General features: G+C 39.6%; 2 pseudogenes; both read right to left on the reverse strand.

Annotated features, from left to right (window-relative positions):
• Positions 1 to 465: 465 nt before the first annotated feature.
• LOC144309935 (18S ribosomal RNA) lies at positions 466 to 1,420 on the reverse strand (annotated as a pseudogene).
• Positions 1,421 to 17,165: 15,745 nt separating this feature from the next.
• LOC144309932 (18S ribosomal RNA) lies at positions 17,166 to 18,120 on the reverse strand (annotated as a pseudogene).
• Between the last annotated feature and the right edge of the window lie 1,723 nt (positions 18,121 to 19,843).

Here is a 19,843-nt window from a genome sequence, read left to right on the forward strand (position 1 = left end):
TTTTAGGTAAATTTAAAGTTGAACTAAAATTCTGTTTGTGGGCAACCAGCTATCACCAGGCTCGTTAGGCTTTTCACCTCTACCCACAAATCTTCTCACTATTTTGCTACATAGATGAGTTGATCCTTTTAGATTGTTTATGGGTAGCTCGTCTGGTTTCGGGGAGCTTAGCTTAAGTTCTCTTTGTTAAGTCGTTTCTGGCTAGTTCATTATGCAAAAGGTAAAAGGGGTAATCTTTGCTGTTTAATACTGTTAAGATGTCTTTCATCATTCCCTTACGGTACTATCTCTATCGCTCCAATTAAAATTTCTATCTCCTATACTTTTATTATTTAACTAAATGTTTTACTTTATATGTCTGTGATACTTAAGTTTGGGGTTAGTTGGGCTAGCTTTTGTTCAAAGTGGTCATAAGTAATGAAATCTTCTGGGTGTAGGCCAGACGCTTTAGTTAAGCTACACTTTGATTAATCCAAGCACACCTTCCGGTATGCTTACCTTGTTACGACTTGTCTCCTCTTGTGTCTTAGTTAAGTTAATATGGTTATGGTTGTGTCTTATTACTTGAGGAGGGTGACGGGCGGTGTGTGCGTGCTTCATGGCCCTATTCAATTAAGCTCTCTATTCTTAATTTACTACTAAATCCTCCTTCAGTTTTTAATTTCATAAAAACGTTCGTGGAATGTTCTTGGGTAGAAAATGTAGCCCATTTCTTCCCACCCCATAAGTTACACCTTGACCTAACTTTTTTATGTAAAATGATTGTGCTTACTATTCTACCTTTTGAGGGTTTGCTGAAGATGGCGGTATATAGACTGAATTAGCAAAGGGTGGTGAGGTTTATCGGGGTTTATCGATTATAGAACAGGCTCCTCTAGAGGGATATAAAGCACCGCCAAGTCCTTTGAGTTTTAAGCTATTGCTAGTAGTCCTCTGGCGAATTATTTTGTTGTAAAATTATCTATGTTTAGGGCTAAGCATAGTGGGGTATCTAATCCCAGTTTGGGTCTTAGCTATCGTGTAGTCAGATTATTATAAAGTCACTTTCGTGGTCTATTTTATGGTAACTGTAGCTTTTTACGGCTTAGTTAAGTTTTAACTTTAGTGCAAAGGTATCTTAAACCCGCTTTACGCCGTGGGCCTATTAGTTTGGGTTAATCGTATGACCGCGGTGGCTGGCACGAAATTTACCAACCCTTTTTAGTATGGCTTAGTCAAACTTTCGTTTATGGCTTAATTTTTATCACTGCTGTATCCCGTGGGGGTGTGGCTTAGCAAGGTGTTATGAGCTACTTAAGAGTGTGCTTGATACCTGCTCCTTTAGATCACTGCTGATTTTAAGGGCATTCTCACTGGGGCGTGGAGACTTGCATGTGTAAGTCTACTAAGAACTAATAGGAAGGCTAGGACCAAACCTTTGTGTTTATGGAGTCGTGCGACTCATCTTGGCATTTTCAGTGCCTTGCTTTATTAATTAAGCTACATTAACTTATACTGAAATTGTAGTGTGTATAATAAATAAAATACATAGTAAATATGAGAGGAAAAAAAAAGGGGATGCTATCTATAGATAGACCACGAGATCGAATGCGTGTAAGACTGTTGTGTTAAGTTAACTAGAGTAGCAATACATTTGTATACAATTTAAATAAAGCTTGTGAGTATTGTATGCACTTAGTCCTGTTTTTGGGGTTTGGCAGGACATAAATAAGTGTATAATAGATGACATGAGTTTATGGGGGTAAGGGGGGTTTGTATAAGTTAACTTAATGTCTTGCGCGTGTACGTACGTGTACACACGTGTACGTACGTGTACACACGTGTACGTACGTGTACACAGTGTACGTACGTGTACGTACGTGTACGTACGTGTACACACGTGTACGTACGTGTACACACGTGTACGTACGTGTACACACGTGTACGTACGTGTACACACGTGTACGTACGTGTACACACGTGTACGTACGTGTACACACGTCGTACGTTGTACACACGTGTACGTACGTGTACACACGTGTACGTACGTGTACACACGTGTACGTACGTGTACACACGTGTACGTACGTGTACACACGTGTGTCCTAGAATTATATGTCCTGAAACCATTGACTGAATAGCACCTTGATTTTATGCGTGAGTTGATAAATGATAATGAATAAGTCCAGCTACAAGTTATTTGACTGCATTAGGGCCGCGACGGGCATATTCCCTGAGAGCAGAAGATAAGTTAGAGTTAGTGCCGTTGCGGTCATAGATGAGTGATAGCAGATTCCCCCCTAAAAATAAAAGATACCAAATGCATGACACCACAGTTATGTGTGATCATGGGCTGATTAGTCACTAGTCCATCGAGATGTCCCATTTGCGAGAATTAGTAGGATTGGAATAAATAGAGTCATGGCCCTGAGGTAAGAACCAGATGCCAGGTATAGTTTCATGATAGTAACCCCCACATTAGCATGGGCCCGGAGCGAGAAGAGTGACATTACAGGCAAGGATTGATGGTTTCTCGAGGCATGGTGATTAAGCCCTTATTGGACTAAGTGATATGCATCTAGTTACTGTTGAGGATCAATGGGTTGTGGAATTGGACTAGACATGTCCTATGTAAAGATATAATATCATGTACATGCTTATATGCATGGGGCAAGCCATTAATGCACGACGTACATAGGGGAGGGAAAGAAGGATTTTTTGGAGATACTGACATAGCACAGTAGAGGTGGTCCAATATATGAATGTAGGGGGTGTCAGGGAATAGTTTAAGAAGAATTTCAGCTTTGGGTGCTGATGGTGGAGCAAGAGCTTCTTCCTTGAGTCTTAGGGAGGGCGACTACTCTCCATTTTTGGTTTACAAGACCAAGGTAATGATTATACTACAAAGACTCTTCATTTTAGAAGATTATTTTCGATAACGCTAATTGTTGGCATTAGAATCAATAGGATGGTGAAATATAGAATTGAGGCGACCTGTCCGATAATGATGAAAGGGTGTTCAACTGGCTGTCCTCCAATCCAAGTTAAAGTGAGAAGATCGGCGACTAAAAGTCAGAATAGGCATTGGCTGAGGGGTCGGAATATTATACTGCGTTGCTTAGATGTGTGGAGGAATGGAATGAATGCTAAAATTAGGATGGAGAATACTAGGGCGAGTACACCTCCTAATTTATTAGGGATAGATCGTAGGATGGCATAGGCGAATAGGAAGTATCATTCAGGTTTGATATGTGGAGGGGTGTTTAGGGGGTTTGCAGGGGTGTAGTTGTCTGGATCTCCTAATAGGTCTGGTGAAAATAAAACTAGTGATATTAAGACTAGGAGCAGGAGTAGGATTCCTAGGATATCTTTAATTGTGTAGTAGGGGTGAAACGGAATTTTGTCTGAGTCTGATGTGATTCCTGAGGGGTTGTTGGATCCGGTTTCGTGTAGAAATAGGAGGTGTACTATTGCTAGAGCTGCGATGATGAATGGAAAGATAAAATGAAATGCAAAGAATCGTGTTAAGGTTGCTTTGTCTACTGAGAAGCCACCTCAGATTCACTCTACTAAGTTGGTTCCGATATAGGGGATGGCGGAGAGAAGGTTAGTGATTACAGTTGCCCCTCAAAATGATATTTGTCCTCACGGCAGTACATAGCCTATGAATGCTGTGGCTATGGTTGCGAATAGTAGTACAATTCCAATGTTTCATGTTTCTATGAATACATAGGATCCATAGTATAGGCCTCGTCCCACATGTATGAATAGGCAGATGAAGAATATGGAAGCGCCATTTGCATGTATATAGCGGATAATTCAGCCCGTAGTTAACGTCTCGACAGATGTGGGTGACCGATGAAAAAGCTGTGGCCGTGTCCGATGTGTAGTGTATAGCTAGAAATAAACCTGTTAGAATCTGTAGAATCAAGCATACTCCTAATAAGGACCCGAAATTCCATCAAGCAGAGATGTTAGATGGCGCTGGGAGGTCAATGAATGAATTGTTGACAATTTTGGCTAGTGGGTGGGTTTTTCGAATGTTGGTCATTAATGTTCTTATAGTTGAAATACAACGATGATTTTTCATGTCATTAGTCATGGTTAAATTCCATGTAGGAATAATGATAACATACATTGTATTTATTTTAAGTATCGTTTTGTGATGAGTTTTGTGGGTTTTGCCACTAACCATCTCCTATTTATGGTGGGCTTGTGCTAATTATTAGCGGTGGGATTGGTTGTGCGATTGTTCTGAATTTTGGGGGTTCTTTTTTAGGGCTGATAGTGTTTTTAATTTATTTGGGGGGTATATTAGTAGTATTTGTTATACAACTGCTATGGCTACTGAGCAATACCCTGAGGTGTGAGTTTCAAATAAGGCTGTTCTAGCGGCTTTTATTACTGGTCTATTGTCTGAGTTGTTGACTGCTTGCTATATTTTGAAGGATGATGAGGTGGAGGTAGTATTAAAGTTTAATGGAATAGGGGATTGGGTAATTTATGATACGGGGGACTCTGGGTTTTTTAGTGAAGAGGCTATGGGTATTGCGGCTTTATATAGGTTATGGAACCTGGTTGGTGATTGTTACAGGTTGGTCGCTGTTAACTGGTGTGTTGGTTATCATGGAAGTTTACCCGTGGTAATTAAGGATTAGTAGGCTGAGAATTATAGTTAGTATGAACGATAGGAAATAGAGCTTGATGAGACCCTTTTGATTTGAAATAAGGGTAGAAGATTTTATTTGGAAATACGAGATTGATTTGGGTAGGATGTTTTCTAGTCAGATGGAGTCCAGAAGTATAGATGCTGATTTCTGGCTGATGGTTAAACTTGTTTTAGGTGTGAGGCGGTGCATAATGGTTGGATAATAGCCAAGGAGGGTGGAAAATTTAAAGTAATTAGATGGATAGTTAAATTTGAGTCCTTGTATGGTAAGGTTTAGTTCTAGTGCCAGGATGAAACCCAAGATAGTTACTGCAAGGGCTATCATTTTTAGATAATGAGGCATAGTTATCTGTGGGATGGTGGTGGGTGTGATGCTGTGGGAGATAATGTATCCTGCAAATACACTTCCGATAAGGAGTCGTTTAATAGAGTTAATTAGGAGAGGATTATTCTCGTTGATAAGGATTATAGGGGAGAAGCGGGGCTGGCCTAGTAGAGCGAAGAATATAATTCGGGTGCTGTAGGCAGCGGTTAGGGATGTGGCAACGAGTGTAATTAAGAGGGGCTCAGGCCGTTGGTATTCGACGTGTTAGCGGACTCGATGATCAGGTCTTTGGAGTAGAATCCTGTAAGGAAAGGTATGCCTGTTAATGCGAGGCTTCCGACAATCAGGGAAGTTGTGGTGAAGGGAAGGACTTTAAATAGGCCACCTATCTTTCGAATGTCTTGTTCATCGTTTAGGCTGTGGATAATTGACCCTGAACATATGAATAACATAGCTTTAAAAAATGCGTGAGTGCAGATGTGTAAGAAGGCTAGGTAAGGCTGGTAATGCCAATTGTTACTATTATTAGGCCTAGTTGGCTTGAGGTAGAGAACGCTACAATTTTTTTGATATCGTTCTGTGTAAGAGCGCAGATTGCAGTAAATAGTGTAGTAATAGCCCCTAAGCATAAAGTGAGGGTTTGAATAGTTTGATTATGCTCTATTAGTGGATGAAAGCGGATAAGAAGAAATACTCCTGCTACAACTATTGTGCTTGAGTGAAGTAGGGCTGATACAGGAGTGGGGCCTTCTATGGCTGAGGGGAGTCAGGGATGTAAGCCGAATTGAGCAGATTTACCGGTAGCTGCTAATAGTAAGCCAAGTAGCGGCAAATTAAAATTATCGTTTGTTGTAATAAAGATTTGTTGAAGGTCTCTGTGTTTAAGTTCAATAGAAACCATGCTATGGTTATAATGAAGCCTACATCTCCAATACGGTTATAGAGGATAGCTTGTAGGGCAGCTGTATTTGCATCGGTTCGGCCGTATCATCATCAATAAGTAAAAATGATATAATTCCAACTCCTTCTCAGCCAATGAATAGTTGGAATATGTTGTTTGCGGTGACTAAGACTATTATAGTAATAAGAAATAAGAGAAGATACTTGAAAAATCGGTTAATATAAATAAGGATCGAGTGTATATATCCATATAGAAAACTCTATAATAGACCACGTGACAAAATGGGCTACGGGCACAAAGATTTTGAGAAGTAGTCTAATTTAAAACTCATGGATAGTTTTATGGTCTGGATTGTTATTCAATGTCAGTTTGAAACAATTGTTTCCTGTCCTGAGTAGATGAATATTATTGTGGGAATTATGCTAATTATGAATGCGTAAGAAGTAGCGGTTTTTACATAGTATGGGTATAGCTTATTTTTGTAGAGTTTAGTAGAGGTTATAATGATGGGCAAAGTAAGAATGACTAGAGCTGTGATTATGCATGAAGTAAATATATTTATTACTTTTATTTGGAGTTGCACCAATTTTTTGGTTCCTAAGACCAATGGATTACTTCTATCCTATAAAAGTTGAAAAGCCATGTTCTTATACATGGGAGCATGAGTTAGCAGTTCTTGCAGTACTTTTTCGGTAAGCAAAAAGGTTTGAGCTTTTATTATTAGATTCACAATCTAATGTTTTTGTTAAACTATGCTTACAGTAGATGGGACCGAGAATAATTTTAGGGTTAAGGGATAGGAGGAGTAGAGGCAGTAGATGCAAGGTTATTAGGGCATTTTCTCGTGTGAATGACGGTTTGATATTTTTGATATGGTGGAATATTTACCACGCTGTGTGGTGATTAGTATATAAAGTGAGTATAGGGCAGTGATGGTGATGTTAATTCCTATTAGAATAATAGTAATGTTGGATCATGAGAATGAGGATATCACTACAAATAGTTCTCCGATAAGATTAATTGTTGGAGGAAGAGCCAGATTTGTGAGGCTTGCTAATAACCATCAGGCTGCTATCAGGGAAGGAGGGTTTGAAGTCCTCGTGCGAGAATCATAGTACGGCTATGGATTCGTTCGTAATGGAGTTGGCTAAGCAGAATAGCATCGAGGGATGTTAAACCATGGGCAATTATTAGGGCTGTTGCACCTATATAACTTCATGGTGTTTGAATAAGAACCGCTACAATAACGAGTGCCATATGACTAACTGAGGAGTATGCAATTAAGGGATTTTAGATCTGTTTGACGGAGACAGATAGAGCTTGTTATGATTATGCCTCATAGAGATAATATTATGAAAGGATACGCTATGAAGTTGGTCAGGGGTTTAGTAGGGTTGTATTCGTATCATGCCATAGCCTCCTAATTTCAGGAGTACGGCGGCAAGTACCATGGAGCCGGCAATAGGGGCCTCTACGTGTGCTTTTGGTAGTCACAAGTGGAGGCCGTATAGAGGTATCTTTACTATGAATGCTATCATGCATGCCAATCATAAGAAAACATTAGATCAGGAGTTTGGCAGAGGTTGAATTCAGTATTGATTATGAGAAAATTTAGGGAGCCATTGAAATTGTGGATGTAAAGGAGAGCTACTAGGAGTGGGAGAGATCCTATTAAAGTATAAAATAAGAAGTAGAGCCCTGCGTTTAGTCGTTCAGTTTGATTCCCCATCGGGTAATAATGATCAGGGTTGGGATTAGTGTTGCCTCAAATAGGATGTAAAGAAGATAAGTTCAGAGGCGGTGAAAGTTATAATTAGGAACAACTGGAGAAGAATTCAGTATTGAAATATATTAGTTTTTTTCGAGTTAAGGGTTCTTTTGATAAATGGTGTTGGCTTGCTATAAGTATAAGGGGTAGAAGTCATGTTGTAAGTGCTAGTAGCGGTGCTGATAGGGAGTCAGAGAAAAATATTAAGGAGGGGTTCAATGTATTATCATTTGGTTGATTCAGGTAGAATAAGCTGATTAAGCTGATTAGCAAACCATATGTTGTCGTGTTAATTCAGATTATGTTAGGCTTTGATACTCATGTAAGGGGGATCAGTATGATAGTGTGGATGATAATTTTTAGCATTGTAAGAGGTTTAGGTTTTGTACGTAATCAGTCCCGTAGGTGTTAGATACTATAACTAGTAGAGATAGTCCTAATGCTGCTTCGCAGGCAGCAAATACTAGTAGTACGATTGGTATCATGCTGGCTAATGTAAGGTGGTTGTTGAGAATAGTTACAGATATATTACAAATAGTGATAATATTATGCCCTCTAAAGCATAGTAGCGATGATATTAGGTGTGATCGATAAACAAGTATACCTATTAGAGAAAGAATGAATGCCAGAAAGATATTAATATATACTATGGACATATGATAATTATGAGATAAATCATAATCTAATGAGTCGAAATCATTTGTTTTGGCTTAAACTAATTATCATATTCGGTTCATTCTAGCCCCTTTTCGGTTCATTCGTACGCTAGGCTTGCAGCTAGGAGGGAGATTAGTAGGAGTGCTATGATAAGTATTGTTGTCAACTTGTTGTTTGTGACGCTCAGGGAAGTGGGAGTAGGAGTGCGATTTCTAGGTCGAAAAGCAGGAATGTGATGGCAACTAGGAAGAATTTTATAGAGAAAGGTAGGCGAGCAGATCCCATGGGGTCAAAACCACATCGTAGGGGCTTGTCTTGTCTGTATAAATATTAGTTGGGGAAGTCAGAATGCGATTAGTACAAGTAAGGACGCTAGGGTTTACATTAGTTATCAAGGTTAGTATTACGTTTATTACTTCTTTCCAGGTTGATCTGGAGCTAACTGATTGGAAGTCATTTGTACTAGTTATACTAAAGAAATAGGATCCCTCATCAATAAATAGATACATATAAGAATAGTCAGACTACATCAACAAAGTGTCAATATCATGCAGCGGCTTCAAATCCGAAGTGGTGGTTTGATGTGAAGTGGTAGTATAGTTGTCGGAGAAAGCACACGATAAGGAATGTGGAGCCAATAATTACATGTAGTCCGTGAAACCCAGTAGCTATAAAAAAGGTAGATCCGTACACTCCGTCGGAGATTGTAAAAGATGTCTCGTAGTATTCGGAGGCCTGTAATAGTGTAAAATATACGCCTAAGGAGATTGTAATAAATAGGCCTTGAAGTATGTGTTTACGATTGCCTTCTATTAAACTATGATGGGCTCAAGTAATAGATACTCCGGAGGCTAGGAGGACTGAGGTGTTGAGTAGAGGAACTTCTAGTGGGTTAAGAGGAATAATGCCGGTGGGAGGTCAGCAACCTCCAAGTTCAGGAGTAGGGCTAGGCTGGAATGGTAAAAGGCTCAAAAGAAGCCTGCAAAGAAAAATACTTCTGATACAATAAAAAGAACTATTCCGTACCGTAGTCCTTTTTGTACAATAGGGGTGTGATGTCCTTGGAATGTGCCTTCTCGGATCACATCTCGTCATCACTGGTATATGGTTAGCAGGTTGGTTGTGAATCCTAATGTAAGTAGGGGATATTGAGTTATAGTGAAATCATATGATAAGACCCGATGTTATAAGAAGGGCAGAAAGGGCTCCTGTTAGCGGTCATGGGCTTGGGTTAACTATATGGTAAGCGTGAGTTTGGTGGGTCATTAGGTGTTGTCATGTAAGTATAGACTTACTAGTAAGGTAAAGACATAGGCTTGAATTAAGGCAACAGCAAACTCTAGAATCGTAAATAGAATTAAAATAATAAAAGTGATGAAAGCTGTGGTCGCGCTAATATTAATAAGAGCTAAGGTAGCCCCTCCAATCAAATGGATTAGGAGGTGTCCTGCAGTAATATTGGCGGTTAATCGAACGGCTAGAGCTATGGGTTGAATGAATAGACTAATAGTTTCGATGATTACTAGTATTGGAATTAGGGGAAGAGGGGTGCCTTGGGGTAGAAAGTGTGCCAAGGATGCTTTGGTCTTATAGCGGAAACCGGTAATTACTGTCCCTGCTCATAGGGGGATTGCTATTCCGAGGTTTATAGAGAGTTGTGTCGTGGGCGTAAATGAGTGGGGTAGTAGTCCAAGTAGGTTAGTTGAACCAATGAATAGAATTAGTGATATAAGTATGAGAGCTCAGGTTCGTCCCTTTTGATTATGAATTGCTAGTATTTGTTTTGATGTTAATTGAATTAATCATTGCTGAATGGAGATTAACCGATTATTGATTAGGCGATTGGGTGCTGGGAATAAAATGGAAGGGAATATGACGATCAGTACTACAATAGGGAGACCTATTATTGAGGGGGCAGCGAAAGAGGCGAATAAATTTTCGTTCATTTGTTTTCTCAAGGATTATGTTGACTAGTGATTTTAGTAGACTTGGTTATTGGGTTTTCCGGGTAGTGGTGATTTGAAATTTTTAGTTGGAATAGAATGAAGAGGGTGAGAAATATTGAAAAGATTATAATAAATCAGGTGGATGTGTCTAGCTGTGGCATTTCATTAAGGGGAGGTTAAAACTCCCAGTCTTTAACTTAAAAGGTTAATGCTTTATAGCTTCTTAATGAGTAAGTCTAGTCTAGGTTATACTATTAAGGCAGATCAGGTTTCAAAATAAGATAGGGGGACTATTTCAAGAACAATGGGTATAAAGCTATGGTTAGATCCGCAGATTTCAGAGCACTGGCCATAATACAGTCCCGGTCGTATGGCTATAAGGGTGGTTTGGTTTAGTCGTCCTGGAATAGCGTCAGTTTTTAGACCTAGTGATGGAACAGCTCATGAATGCAAAACGTCTTCTGAAGAAATAAGTATTCGGATGGTTATTTCTATTGGGAGGACAACTCGGTTGTCTACTTCTAATAGTCGGAGTTCTCCTGGCTTTAATTCTTGTGTTGGGATTATGTAGGAGTCAAAGTTTAAGTCTTCATAATCAGTATATTCATAGCTTCAGTATCATTGGTGGCCTATTGTTTTCACGGTTAAAGAGGGGTTATTGATTTCGTCTATTATATAAAGGATTCGGAGGGAAGGTAGAGCGATTAGGATTAGGATAATGGCGGGTAGGATAGTTCATACTGTTTCTACTTCCTGTGCGTCTATTGTGCTTGTATGAGTTAATTTTGTAGTCAATATTAGGGAAATGATGTAGAGAACTAAAGAACTGATTAAGAATACAATTATTAGTGTATGGTCATGAAAATGAAGTAGCTCCTCTATAATAGGGGAGGTTGCGTCCTGTAATCCGAGTTGAAATGGGTACGCCATAGAGGTATATAGGGGTTTCACCTATAATTTAACCTTGACAAAGTTATGTAATATTTTACTAATACCTCCTGATTGAGAAAGACATAGTGGTTATGACATTGGCTTGAAACCAATTTTAGGGGGTTCGATTCCTTCCTTTCTTATTTTTGGATTACATATGTAGGTTCTTCGAACGTGTGATATGGAGGGGGACATCCATGTAGTCATTCAATATTAGTTGTAGTAAGTTCTACTATAGCAACTTCTCGTTTGGATGCAAAGGCCTCTCAGATTATAAAAATTATAAGCATCACCGCTGTAAGCGAGATAAACGATCCTATAGAGGAGACGGTATTTCAGGTGGTATATGCATCTGGATAGTCAGAGTACCGACGAGGTATTCCGGATAAACCTAGGAAATGCTGAGGGAAGAAAGTTATATTTACTCCCACAAATATAATTGTAAAGTGAATCTTTGCTCAAGTATCGTTAAGAGTATAACCTGAGAATAAGGGGAATCAGTGGGCAAATCCTCCCATAATGGCAAAAACTGCTCCCATTGAGAGCACATAGTGAAAATGAGCTACAACATAATACGTATCATGAAGAACGATGTCTAAGGACGAATTAGCTAGGACAATGCCTGTTAGCCCGCCTACTGTGAATAAGAAAATAAACCCTAAAGCTCATAGCATAGCTGGAGATCATTTAATATTGCCTCCGTGAAGTGTTGCCAGTCAACTAAATACTTTTACTCCTGTTGGAATAGCGATAATTATAGTGGCGGATGTGAAGTATGCTCGTGTGTCTACGTCTATTCCTACAGTAAACATATGGTGAGCTCATACGATAAAGCCTAAAAACCCAATAGATATTATTGCCCATACTATTCCTATATAGCCGAAAGGCTCTTTTTTCCCTGAGTAGTAAGTGACAATGTGAGAAATTATTCCGAACCCTGGCAGGATAAGAATGTAAACTTCAGGATGTCCGAAGAATCAGAATAAGTGTTGATATAGGATAGGGTCTCCTCCTCCAGCGGGATCGAAAAATGTCGTATTAAGATTACGGTCTGTTAAAAGTATTGTAATTCCAGCAGCCAGTACAGGCAGGGATAGTAGGAGTAGAACTGCTGTAATTAGTACTGATCATACAAATAGGGGGGTTTGATACTGGGATATTGCAGGGGGTTTTATGTTGATAATAGTAGTAATGAAATTAATTGCCCCTAAAATAGAAGAGACTCCGGCTAAATGTAAGGAGAAAATTGTAAGATCAACGGATGCTCCTGCATGGGCCAGATTGCCAGCCAGTGGGGGGTAAACGGTCCACCCCGTTCCTGCACCTGCTTCTACCATAGAAGATGCTAATAGTAGAAGAAAAGATGGAGGAAGAAGTCAGAAGCTCATGTTATTTATTCGGGGGAATGCCATGTCCGGAGCACCAATTATTAATGGCACTAGTCAGTTTCCAAAGCCCCCAATTATAATGGGCATGACTATGAAGAAGATTATTACGAAAGCATGGGCGGTTACGACGACGTTATAAATTTGATCGTCGCCTAGTAAAGTACCGGGCTGACCTACTCAAGGCAGTGCCTACTATGCCGGCTCATGCTCCAAATAGTAAGTATAAAGTACCAATATCTTTGTGATTAGTAGAGAACAGTCATCGGTTAATGAACATAGGTAAAATGGCTGATAAAAGCATTAGACTGTAAATCTAAAAATAGAGGTTTAAGTCCTCTTTTTGCCAAGCTCTGTGGTGAATTTTCATATTGAATTGCAAATTCAAAGAAGCAGCCTAGACGCCGCCGGGGCTTCTCCCGCCTTTTTTTTCTACGCGGCGGGAGAAGGTAGATTGAAGCCAGTTACTAGGGTATTTAGCTGTTAACTAAAATTTCGTGAGGTAGAAGCTCACCAATCTAGGGAGGGCTTAGCTTAATTAAAGTGTTTGATTTGCATTCAATTGATGTAAGATAGATTCTTGCAGCCCTTAGAGGTGATTTGGTCAGGGGTTAAGTGTATAGCACTTGCTTAGAGCTTTGAAGGCTCTTGGTCTGGTCTAACCTAAACTCCTAGTCCAAGACTGATAATATAGGTGTTAGCGGGAGTAGTATAGTTGAGATAATGATTAAGGGGGGTAGTAGGGTTGCCTTTTTTGTGTACTCGAATTGTCATTTTATTTTTATGTTATTTGTGGACGGGAATATGGTAAGTGCGGTGCTATATGTGAGTCGCAGGTAGAAATATAAGTTAAGTAGAGCGGTGATGGCTATTAGTGTTGGAATAATAATTATGTTATTTTTTGTTAATTCTTGAATAATTATTCATTTAGGGATGAAGCCAGATAATGGGGGTAGTCCTCCTAGGGATAATATTAAGATTAAGATTATGGAGGTGATTAGGGGAAATTTATTTCATATGTGGGATAAGGATAAGGTTGTGGTGGATGAGTTTAATATGAATAGTATGAAGGTAGATAGTGTTATTAGAATATATAAAGTTAAGTTTAGGATTATTATTGTAGGGTTGTAAATAATGATAGCGGCTATTCAGCCTATGTGGGCAATGGAGGAGTATGCTATGATTTTTCGTAGTTGAGTTTGATTTAGTCCGCCTCAGCCTCCTACTAGAACGGATGCGAGGGCTATTAGTATAAGAAGGTTGGTGTTAATTGATGGGGAGATTTGATATAGGATGGATATAGGTGCGATTTTTTGTCATGTTAGTAGGATTATTCCTGATATAAGTGTTACTCCTTGTGCTACTTCGGGAACTCAGAAGTGGAATGGAGATAGGCCTAGTTTTATTGTTAGGGCGGTGGTTATTATGATGGATGCGATGGGGTTTGAGATTTTTGAGATTACTCATTGGCCGGAGTAAAGAAGGTTAATGGTGACTCCTATTATTAGTAATATTGAGGCAGTAGCTTGTGTAAGAAAATATTTTGTAGAGGCTTCTATGGCTCGTGGATTATACTTTTTTATGAGGATAGGGATGATGGCTAGCATGTTTATTTCGAATCCAATTCAGATCAGTAATCAGTGCGAGCTTAGTATGACGATTATGGTCCCTGCCATGATAGTTGCTATAATAATAGTGAGAATAGGGGGTTTTATTAGTACGGGAAGGGTATAAACCAACATTTTCGGGGTATGGGCCCGATAGCTTAATTTAGCTGACCTTACTGTAGAATATAGTGTAAGTTTGGTAGCACGAAGATCTTTGAATTCTTAAGATTAGGTTCGAAGCCTATTATTCTAGAAATAAGAGGATTTAAACCTCTATTATTTACTCTATCAAAGTAACTCTTTTATCAGACATATTTCTTATGTTTGGGGTGGGATACTCGCGGTAATAATGGGTAAGGCAACATGTCATATGCATAGGGCTAAAGTTAGGGGTAGAAAATTTTTTCACAATAAGTGTATTAATTGATCATAGCGGAATCGAGGGTATGATGCTCGAATTCATAGGAAGCAGATAGTTAGTAAGAGGGTTTTTATAGTGAAGTTAATAGAGTAGAGTTCTGGTATAAATGGGTTGTGGAATGCACCGAAGAATAGAATTGTTGTGAGGATATTTATTATAATGATATTTGCGTACTCTGCTAGAAAGAATAGGGCAAAAGGACCCGCTGCATACTCTACGTTAAATCCAGAAACTAGTTCGGATTCTCCTTCAGTTAAGTCGAAGGGGGCTCGGTTAGTTTCTGCTAGAGTAGAAATGAATCATATCATGGCTAGGGGCCAGGCCGGAAAGATTAGTCATATATGTTCTTGGGTGATAATTAGTGTGGATAGTGTAAATGACCCGTTTATTAGGAGGACTGATAGGAGAATGATTGCTAGTGTTACTTCATATGAGATTGTTTGAGCTACTGCTCGGAGGGCTCCGATTAGAGCGTATTTGGAGTTTGAGGCTCATCCTGACCAAAGGATGGAGTATACGGCGAGACTTGATATTGCTAGTATGAATAGGACTCCTAAGTTTATATTAATGAGTGGGTAGGGCATTGGGAGAGGGATTCATATAGTTAGGGCTAGTGATAGAGCTAGAATGGGGGCTAGAATGAATATTGATATGGAGGATGTAAGTGGTCGTAGAGGTTCTTTTGTGAAGAGTTTTACTGCATCTGCGATTGGTTGAAGGAGGCCGTAGGGGCCTACGATATTAGGCCCTTTTCGAAGTTGTATGTAGCCTAAGACTTTTCGTTCAACGAGGGTGAGGAAGGCTACGGCAAGAAGGATTGGGATGATAAGAGAGATAATGTTGATAAAGAACATTTTGTTAGGGAGAGGAATTGAACCTCTGATAATAAAGGTTTAAGTTTTACGCAGTTACCGGGCTCTGCCACCCTAACAAAGCCCCTTTTCTCGGGCTTATGAGGAGATAAACTGGTTAGATTGAGTTGACTTCATCTATTAGTTTTAAGGCGCCTTTGTGAGGTAGGCCTTACATCCCTTGTCCTTTCGTACTGGGGGAGGTTATATAATAGATAGAAACCGACCTGGATTACTCCGGTCTGAACTCAGATCACGTAGGACTTTAATCGTTGAACAAACGAACCCTTAATAGCTGCTGCACCATTAGGATGTCCTGATCCAACATCGAGGTCGTAAACCCTATTGTCGATATGGACTCTTGAATAGGATTGCGCTGTTATCCCTAGGGTAACTTGTTCCGTTGATCAAAAATTATTGGATCAATAAGTGATGTTATATTTTGACTTGTGGGTCTAAATTTTAATCACTCGGGAGTTTTTTTATATTCCGAGGTCACCCCAACCTAAATTGCTAACCCACAATAATGGTGTAATGTTATGCCTTGTAGGTATTTAGTATCCATAAGTTTGGGTTAGTTAATTAAAGCTCCATAGGGTCTTCTCGTCTTATTGTGGCATTCCCGCCTCTTCACGGGAAGGTCAATTTCACTGATTGGGAATAAGAGACAGTTAAACCCTCGTGTGGCCATTCATACAAGTCCTTATTTAGAGAACAAATGATTATGCTACCTTTGCACGGTCAGGATACCGCGGCCGTTAAACAAGTGTCACTGGGCAGGCAGTGCCTCCAATACTAGAAATGCTGGAGGTGATGTTTTTGGTAAACAGGCGGGGTTTGTGTTTGCCGAGTTCCTTTTACTCCTTTTAATCTTTCCTTAAATGCATGCCTGTGTTGGGTTAACAATAGGGTAGATAAGTATTTCATTTTTGGGTTGATATTATCAGATTGTTAACTATCAGTGGTCTATCCGTTTCTGATATAAGCTTATGCGGGGAGAAAATAGTTCTTGTTACTCATACTAGCATTGTTGCTTCTATATTTAAATAGAATGGCCCAGGAGGTATAATTAGGAGTTGATGTAATATGATTGGGATTAAGTTATATTGTTTGTTGAGCTGGAACGCTTTCTCAATTGGTGGCTGCTTTTAAGCCAACTATGGTGATGTTAGTATATACTCTCTAATAAAGGTTGTATCCTGATTCTAAGAAGCTGTACCTTCTTAGACTATATTTTAAATTTACATTAAAATTTTGTTTTTTTTAGGTAAATTTAAAGTTGAACTAAAATTCTGTTTGTGGGCAACCAGCTATCACCAGGCTCGTTAGGCTTTTCACCTCTACCCACAAATCTTCTCACTATTTTGCTACATAGATGAGTTGATCCTTTTAGATTGTTTATGGGTAGCTCGTCTGGTTTCGGGGAGCTTAGCTTAAGTTCTCTTTGTTAAGTCGTTTCTGGCTAGTTCATTATGCAAAAGGTAAAAGGGGTAATCTTTGCTGTTTAATACTGTTAAGATGTCTTTCATCATTCCCTTACGGTACTATCTCTATCGCTCCAATTAAAATTTCTATCTCCTATACTTTTATTATTTAACTAAATGTTTTACTTTATATGTCTGTGATACTTAAGTTTGGGGTTAGTTGGGCTAGCTTTTGTTCAAAGTGGTCATAAGTAATGAAATCTTCTGGGTGTAGGCCAGACGCTTTAGTTAAGCTACACTTTGATTAATCCAAGCACACCTTCCGGTATGCTTACCTTGTTACGACTTGTCTCCTCTTGTGTCTTAGTTAAGTTAATATGGTTATGGTTGTGTCTTATTACTTGAGGAGGGTGACGGGCGGTGTGTGCGTGCTTCATGGCCCTATTCAATTAAGCTCTCTATTCTTAATTTACTACTAAATCCTCCTTCAGTTTTTAATTTCATAAAAACGTTCGTGGAATGTTCTTGGGTAGAAAATGTAGCCCATTTCTTCCCACCCCATAAGTTACACCTTGACCTAACTTTTTTATGTAAAATGATTGTGCTTACTATTCTACCTTTTGAGGGTTTGCTGAAGATGGCGGTATATAGACTGAATTAGCAAAGGGTGGTGAGGTTTATCGGGGTTTATCGATTATAGAACAGGCTCCTCTAGAGGGATATAAAGCACCGCCAAGTCCTTTGAGTTTTAAGCTATTGCTAGTAGTCCTCTGGCGAATTATTTTGTTGTAAAATTATCTATGTTTAGGGCTAAGCATAGTGGGGTATCTAATCCCAGTTTGGGTCTTAGCTATCGTGTAGTCAGATTATTATAAAGTCACTTTCGTGGTCTATTTTATGGTAACTGTAGCTTTTTACGGCTTAGTTAAGTTTTAACTTTAGTGCAAAGGTATCTTAAACACGCTTTACGCCGTGGGCCTATTAGTTTGGGTTAATCGTATGACCGCGGTGGCTGGCACGAAATTTACCAACCCTTTTTAGTATGGCTTAGTCAAACTTTCGTTTATGGCTTAATTTTTATCACTGCTGTATCCCGTGGGGGTGTGGCTTAGCAAGGTGTTATGAGCTACTTAAGAGTGTGCTTGATACCTGCTCCTTTAGATCACTGCTGATTTTAAGGGCATTCTCACTGGGGCGTGGAGACTTGCATGTGTAAGTCTACTAAGAACTAATAGGAAGGCTAGGACCAAACCTTTGTGTTTATGGAGTCGTGCGACTCATCTTGGCATTTTCAGTGCCTTGCTTTATTAATTAAGCTACATTAACTTATACTGAAATTGTAGTGTGTATAATAAATAAAATACATAGTAAATATGAGAGGAAAAAAAAAGGGGATGCTATCTATAGATAGACCACGAGATCGAATGCGTGTAAGACTGTTGTGTTAAGTTAACTAGAGTAGCAATACATTTGTATACAATTTAAATAAAGCTTGTGAGTATTGTATGCACTTAGTCCTGTTTTTGGGGTTTGGCAGGACATAAATAAGTGTATAATAGATGACATGAGTTTATGGGGGGTAAGGGGGGTTTGTATAAGTTAACTTAATGTCTTGCGCGTGTACGTACGTGTACACACGTGTACGTACGTGTACACACGTGTACGTACGTGTACACACGTGTACGTACGTGTACGTACGTGTACGTACGTGTACACACGTGTACGTACGTGTACACACGTGTACGTACGTGTACACACGTGTACGTACGTGTACACACGTGTACGTACGTGTACACACGTGTACGTACGTGTACACACGTGTACGTACGTGTACACACGTGTACGTACGTGTACACACGTGTACGTACGTGTACACACGTGTACGTACGTGTACACACGTGTACGTACGTGTACACACGTGTACGTACGTGTACACACGTGTACGTACGTGTACACACGTGTGTCCTAGAATTATATGTCCTGAAACCATTGACTGAATAGCACCTTGATTTTATGCGTGAGTTGATAAATGATAATGAATAAGTCCAGCTACAAGTTATTTGACTGCATTAGGGCCGCGACGGGCATATTCCCTGAGAGCAGAAGATAAGTTAGAGTTAGTGCCGTTGCGGTCATAGATGAGTGATAGCAGATTCCCCCCCTAAAAATAAAAGATACCAAATGCATGACACCACAGTTATGTGTGATCATGGGCTGATTAGTCACTAGTCCATCGAGATGTCCCATTTGCGAGAATTAGTAGGATTGGAATAAATAGAGTCATGGCCCTGAGGTAAGAACCAGATGCCAGGTATAGTTTCATGATAGTAACCCCCACATTAGCATGGGCCCGGAGCGAGAAGAGTGACATTACAGGCAAGGATTGATGGTTTCTCGAGGCATGGTGATTAAGCCCTTATTGGACTAAGTGATATGCATCTAGTTACTGTTGAGGATCAATGGGTTGTGGAATTGGACTAGACATGTCCTATGTAAAGATATAATATCATGTACATGCTTATATGCATGGGGCAAGCCATTAATGCACGACGTACATAGGGGAGGGAAAGAAGGATTTTTTGGAGATACTGACATAGCACAGTAGAGGTGGTCCAATATATGAATGTAGGGGGTGTCAGGGAATAGTTTAAGAAGAATTTCAGCTTTGGGTGCTGATGGTGGAGCAAGAGCTTCTTCCTTGAGTCTTAGGGAGGGCGACTACTCTCCATTTTTGGTTTACAAGACCAAGGTAATGATTATACTACAAAGACTCTTCATTTTAGAAGATTATTTTCGATAACGCTAATTGTTGGCATTAGAATCAATAGGATGGTGAAATATAGAATTGAGGCGACCTGTCCGATAATGATGAAAGGGTGTTCAACTGGCTGTCCTCCAATCCAAGTTAAAGTGAGAAGATCGGCGACTAAAAGTCAGAATAGGCATTGGCTGAGGGGTCGGAATATTATACTGCGTTGCT

Source organism: Canis aureus, unplaced genomic scaffold (genome assembly GCF_053574225.1).
Source record: "Canis aureus isolate CA01 unplaced genomic scaffold, VMU_Caureus_v.1.0 ptg000263l_RagTag, whole genome shotgun sequence".
Taxonomy (NCBI): Eukaryota; Metazoa; Chordata; class Mammalia; order Carnivora; family Canidae; genus Canis; species Canis aureus.